The sequence below is a fragment of the Arachis stenosperma genome, chromosome 4 (genome assembly GCF_014773155.1).
Source record: "Arachis stenosperma cultivar V10309 chromosome 4, arast.V10309.gnm1.PFL2, whole genome shotgun sequence".
Taxonomy (NCBI): domain Eukaryota; kingdom Viridiplantae; phylum Streptophyta; class Magnoliopsida; order Fabales; family Fabaceae; genus Arachis; species Arachis stenosperma.
This window is the reverse complement of record NC_080380.1, coordinates 126,919,014-126,925,519: the sequence shown is the minus strand read 5'-3', so window position 1 is coordinate 126,925,519 and position 6,506 is coordinate 126,919,014. Positions and strand designations below refer to the sequence as shown.

The 6,506-nt window shown below is 36.8% G+C and overlaps 1 pseudogene; it reads right to left on the bottom strand.

The window, feature by feature from the left end:
* Positions 1-3,530: 3,530 nt before the first annotated feature.
* LOC130975464 (uncharacterized) lies at positions 3,531-6,015 on the bottom strand (annotated as a pseudogene).
* Positions 6,016-6,506: the final 491 nt, after the last annotated feature.

The following is a 6,506-nucleotide window of genomic DNA, read 5'->3' as shown; positions in this document are numbered from 1 at the left end:
GTGATGCCTCATTGAAGGGTCTAGGGTGCGTGCTGATGCAGCATCATAATGTGGTGGCATATGCCTCACGACAGTTGAGACCTCATGAAGTTAGTTACCCTACGCACGATTTGGAACTCGCTGTGGTTGTGTTTGCCTTGAAGGTGTGGAGGCATTACCTCTATGGGGTTAAGTTCCAAGTTTTCTCCGATCATAAGAGCTTGAAGTACCTTTTTGATCAGAAAGAGCTTAATATGAAGCAGAGAAGGTGGATGGAATTGTTGAAGGACTACGACTTTGAGTTGCATTACCATCCGGGAAAGGCGAACGTAGTGGCAGATGCGTTAAGTCGGAAGTCGTTATATGCGGCTTGGATGATGCTTCAAGAGGAGAAGTTGCTCAAGGGATTTGAGAGTCTGAAAATTGGTGCTCGAGAAGTATTCGGAACTTTGTGTTTGAGCCGATTAGAAATCTCAAGTGACTTTAAGTCCGAACTCCTAAAGGCTCATCAAAATGATGAAGCGTTATGGAAAGTGTTATCGGCCATTGAACAAGGAAAACAGTGGAGGGTGTCAGAAGAAAAAGATGGGTTATGGAATTCAAGGGTAGGATTATTGTGCCGGATGTTGGCACCTTGAGGCATGATATCTTAAAGGAGGCACACAAAAGTGGATTCTCCATTCACCCGGGAAGTACTATGATGTACCATGATCTAAAGGCGATGTTCTGGTGGCCGGGTATGAAGAATGATGTGGCGGAATATGTTTCGAAGTGCTTAACTTGTCAAAAAGTAAAGATTGAACATCAAAGACCTTCCGGGATGTTGCAACCTTTAGAGATTCCGCAATGGAAGTGGGAAAGTATTGCAATGGACTTTGTGTCAGGATTGCCAAGGACTAGGGCTGGTTTTGATGCTATCTGGGTGATTGTGGACCGACTGACGAAGTCAGCTCACTTTTTACCCATTCGTATGACTTACACCCTTGAGGAGCTAGCACGGTTATACATAAAGTAGATTGTGAGACTTCATGGTGTATCTGCTACTATAATCTCTGATAGAGATCCTCGTTTCACTTCAAGGTTTTGGGGTGCATTTCAGAAAGCTTTTGGAACCCGATTAAGCTTGAGCACGGCTTACCATCCTCAAACAGATGGTCAATCCGAGAGGACGATCCAAACACTAGAGGATATGTTGAGAGCTTGTGTCTTGGACCAACCGGCGAGTTAGGATCGGTATATGCCATTAGTGGAGTTTGCATACAATAATAGTTATCATGCGAGCATCGGAATGGCTCCGTATGAGGCCTTGTATGGGAGGAAATGTCAATCTCCACTATGTTGGTATGAAGCTGGAGAGAAAAGCTTGTTGGGGCCGGAAATGATAGCTGAGACCACTGAACAAGTCAAGAAAATCCGAGATAGGATGCTTACGGCGCAGAGTCGTCAAAAGAGTTACGCCGATCAGAGGCGAAAGCCCTTAGAATTTGAGGAAGGAGACCATGTTTTCCTTAAGGTTACTCCGACCACGGGAGTAGGTAGGGCGATTAAGGCAAAGAAGTTGAATCCTCGATACAATGGTCCACTTCAAATCCTGGAGAGGATTGGACCGGTGGCGTATCGGATGGCTCTACCACCTCATCTTTCGAACCTGCACGACGTGTTCCATGTGTTGCAGCTTCGGAAGTACACTCCTGATGCTAGCCATGTGTTAAAACCTGAGTCGGTTCAGTTAAGGGAAGATTTGACGCTTCCAGTGGCTCCAGTTAGAATTGATGACACTAGTATCAAACGGTTGCGTGGAAAAGATGTTTCATTAGTCAAAGTGGCATGGAGTCGAGGCGGTGTTGAGGAACACACTTGGGAACTTGAGTCGGAGATGCGAACGGACTATTCGCATTTATTCTCAGGTAATTGCACTTGAATTTTGTGGGCAAAATTCCCAATTAGGTGGGTAGAATGTAAAACCCGGTTAATTAACGGTTAATTAACCCATAAATGAGAATTTATTCTAGAAAGCCTAAAATGTGATTTTTATGGCTAAATGTGATAGAGGAGACTGAGACGAGAATTTTGGTACCAATTTTATAGAATTCGGACCAAGATTGGACCAAACGGGCCAAACCGGGCCAACCGGACCCAAAGTGGGCCCTTGGCCCAACATAACTAAACCAAAACCCTAGTTTTCAGCACTCTCTCTCTCCTCACACAACACACACACACGCTGAAAATTGAAGGGAGGGGAGGAAGAACACTCTCTCAACTTCTTTCTCTCACTTGATCTTCAAACCACCATAACTTTTGATCTAGAGCTCCGATTGCCGCTCCGTTTGCGACCACGCGTTCACCGCGGAGAGCTCTACAAAACCCATACAATTAATCTTGAGGTAAGCCACGTGTTTCTGTTCGAAATTCCAGCCCTTATTTTCGAGTTTCATGGGTAAAATGTTGAGATTTTGGGTTCTTTGATGTTATAGGACCCAACTCTCTTGAAGGAGAAGGTTAATCTTGTCTCCTTGGACCTTGGGTGTGGTAAGATTCTCAACCCTAGTGTAATTTTGTTGTTCTATGATGTTTGGGTTTTGAGATGTTGTGTATGGGTATGATGGTTGTGGCTTAGGTTGTGTATGTGTGGATATTGGAGCTTGATTGGTGACTTTGAAAAGCTTGGAAAGGGTTTGGTGGTGAAAAATCTGTTCTTGGAGGTGTTGAGGCCTTGAGAGCTTGTGGATAAGTGGTTTGGAAGTGCTCCGGGGGAGCTTGGGAAAATCGGCTAAGGTATGGTTTCGGTTTCCTGTATCTAATATGTAATGTGGTAGGAAATACTTAGGCTAGAGGCCCTAAGATAGGCATTGAATTGTTGATGTTGTTGAATGATTGAGATTTATGATGTGGTCATATATGTGATGATGATTATTGATGCCTTGGTGGTATGATGTATGAGAAATATGCATGTTGTGATATATGCTTGATGATTGGTTATGGTTGAATTGAGGGTTGAACCATGTTGATGGTGAGTATAATGTTGATTGTGTACAATAATGATTTATTGGAATTGGTGTTGTTGAGAATTGGCATGAGGAATAGTATATGATATGTCAATGTGTTTGAGTTTGAGCCACTTGTGTGAAGTGGGGTAAAAAGATGAGATAGTGATTTTGGTAAATTGTGGTAATGTGTCAATCATGGTAGCGAAAATCGAGATTTTACATAGAATCGGAAAATTAATTAAAAATCGTAAAGCGTAAAATCGTAAAACGGAACGTAAGATTCTACCAATTATATAAATTTATCAATATCAATTATAAGAGTAATATAATATGATAAAATTAAATAATTAAAAAAATGAGAATTTAAATTTGACAAAATTATCATAAATAATAACATAATGATAAAATAAAGATAAAGTAGCATAAATATATAATAAAATGTAACATTTGTAAAGTTCAAAGATAAAAATATAAACTAACCACAAGTCTGAAATTCAAAATAATAATATGTAACATCACAAATATAAAATAGATAACATAACATCATACTAAAAAATATAAAGACTAAAGCAATTTATTAACGTCATGATCATCATGTTCTCCAACATTTTGATTTTCATTAGGAGGAAAGTTGAGAAGCTCATTGAAAGCATCATCATCAAAAAGAGGAATCTCCAAATCAATCAAAGGACCCCCATCTTTACCTCTATCTTCTTGAGGGGCTAAGTTTACATCATTTTGTGTGTCAAATTCTTCCATATTTTCCATTATATTTTCATCTTCCACAATCCATTCTTCATCTGAATCCAAGTCTTCAAGGCTATAATCAGCAGTATTTCTTGATGGCTTCTTCCTTGCCAATCTTGAATTAGTCATCACAAAAACAACATCATTCATTGTGCTTGTCTTCAAACGATTTCTTCTTTTCGTGTGAACCTAATAATATCAAAATTTACAAGAATTTATTTAATATATTAACATATGATAATTAAAAAAAATGGAATTGAATAATTAACTAATTCTATAATTTAGAAAATAAATTCCTAAGTTAATATCAAATTAAAAGTTTACCATCTCAAAAGCACTCCAATTGCGCTCACATCCTGATGAACTACAAGTCAAACTTAAGACACGGATAGCAAACTTTTGAAGTTCTGGATGTTCATCTCCATAAGAATCCCACCATTGTGAGGGTGTTTTAGTTTTGAGAGCATTCTTGGCAACATCTCTACCAAAAATTTAGCCTTACTCTTGAAATCTTCAAGTTGACTATCAATAATTGTAATGAGTGCAGGATCTCTCACAAGTATATCCAAACAATCATAAAGTCCTTTTTTAACATCATACTCAACCTTAAAATTAGGACTATAATGAATTTGTGGATTCAAATAATATCCTGCAGCATGCAAAGGCCTAAAGAGTTGCTTGTCCCATCTTGCATCAATAATATCCCACAAAGGTTTATAACTAAAGAAAAACATAAAAATAGTGAATTAGACAATTAGTTAATTAGTAAATAATTAAATAATAAAACTGAGAGAAAAATATTTACTTATTACTAGTTTTATTACCTTAGTTCAACACTTTGAAAAGCATCTCTAATCTTTTCTTTAGCACGATCAATTTCAGAATACATATATCCCATAGCTGCCTTACCCTCTGAATCCACTATACGAAGCACATGAAGAAGAGGATAAGCACCTCTCAAGCAATGGATAATGTTTCCCCAAAATGTTTTATCCAAAACAATATTTTCAATGTTTTTCCCATCTCTTGTCTTTGAGCACTTGCTTTCCTTCCATTCATCCGAGATGAACATTCTAATTATTGGATTCTTCTTCTCATTAAGACTACCCAAAGTAAGGTAGGACGTAGCAAATCGCGTCATACCTGCTCTCACCAAATCTCTTCCTTTGGTATGCTGTTGTAAAAGGGAAATTAGAGAAGTCCTAGAATATATGTAAGTAGTTAGCTTTCTTCCTTTGGCAATGGTGTCTTTGTGAAGATCTAGCTTCTTCTCAAAATCTTCAAGCATCAAATCAATGCAATGAGCAGCACAAGGAGTCCAATAAAGATTCTTTCTCTTTTCCATTAACATTTGTCCTGCCTTTTTGTAGTTAGCTGCATTATCAGTTACAACTTGAACCACATTCTCTTCTCCCACTTCCTCTACAACTTCATCAATCATCTTGAATATCTTTTCAGCTGTTTTGTATATATCAGAAGCATTAATGGATTTCAAGAAAACAGTTCCCTTAGGACTATTCACAAGAAAGTTGAGAATAGTTCTCCTTCTTTTATCCGTCCAACCATCTGTCATAATAGTGCATCCAGTTTTCTTCCATTCAGCTTTATGTTCTTCTAATGTTAGTTTGGTTGACTCTACCTTCTTCTTCAATAATTTTCCTCTTAACTCATCATAAGAAGGTGGCTTGAATCCTAATCCATGGCGGGCAACCTTCTCAAACATGTTATGGTATTCTTCAGACCTTGCAACATTAAAGGGAATAGCATTATTGTAGATGAACGAAGCAATTTCATCACATGCCTCTTCCCTTAAGCCCTTCTTAAAAATTGAGTTGATTGTTGTTTGAGTGCTCACACCCCTTTTCTTAAAGAGATTTGCTGGTGTCTGTATTTCTTTTCCCTTTCTCTTCTCACCAACTAAGGCATCCCCTTCTTCTTCTACTCCTTCGTCTTTACTTTGTATCTTTTCTTCAAATTCTCTTGTCTTCTTAACTAAATTTTTTTGCAAACCAACAACAATATCAAACATATCCTTTTTAACCTCATCAGAAACACCCATGCAAGGTTCAACATCTTTTTTTGTTTCTGCCAAATGATGTTTCAACCTATATACTCCTCCTGTCACCACCTTATCACAATACTTGCATTTTATTTTTTTGGCATCTCCATCAACCGAAATTCCATGCTTCCAAGCTTTGTCACTCCTATTTCCTGCAGTATTTTTAGCAATCTTTTTGGATACACAACCACGATCAGTTTCAACTCCAGTATTATTTTCATCATTATCCGCATTTGAAGCCATATTAAACCTAAACAAATAGAAGTACATAATTTATAATCTATGAAATCTAAAATGATAATCACAGTAGTAATAAATTCACATTATTTTTAAAAGAAAATTCTGTAGTCCATATCAAATTCACTACACTAAAATAAATAAACTTATAAAAAAATATATAATTAACTATGTAAGCATTTAGGTTGTAGGTAGCAATTAAAAAACTTAACTAGTAAAGTTTCAAGAACCAAAAAATTAAATGAAAAACAAAGTTCCTAAATCCCAATTCAATTATGTTTCGTTGATATTTTTTACTTTTCTTATATTTGAGCACAGTACTATATATGTATTATATTGGTACTCCTTAAAATAAATAAACTTATAAATAAATATATAATTAACTATGTAAGCATTTAGGTTGTAGGTAGCAATTAAAAAACTTAACTAGCAAAGTTTTAAGAACCAAAAAATTAAATGAAAAATAAAGTTCTTAAATCCCAATCCAATTATGTTTC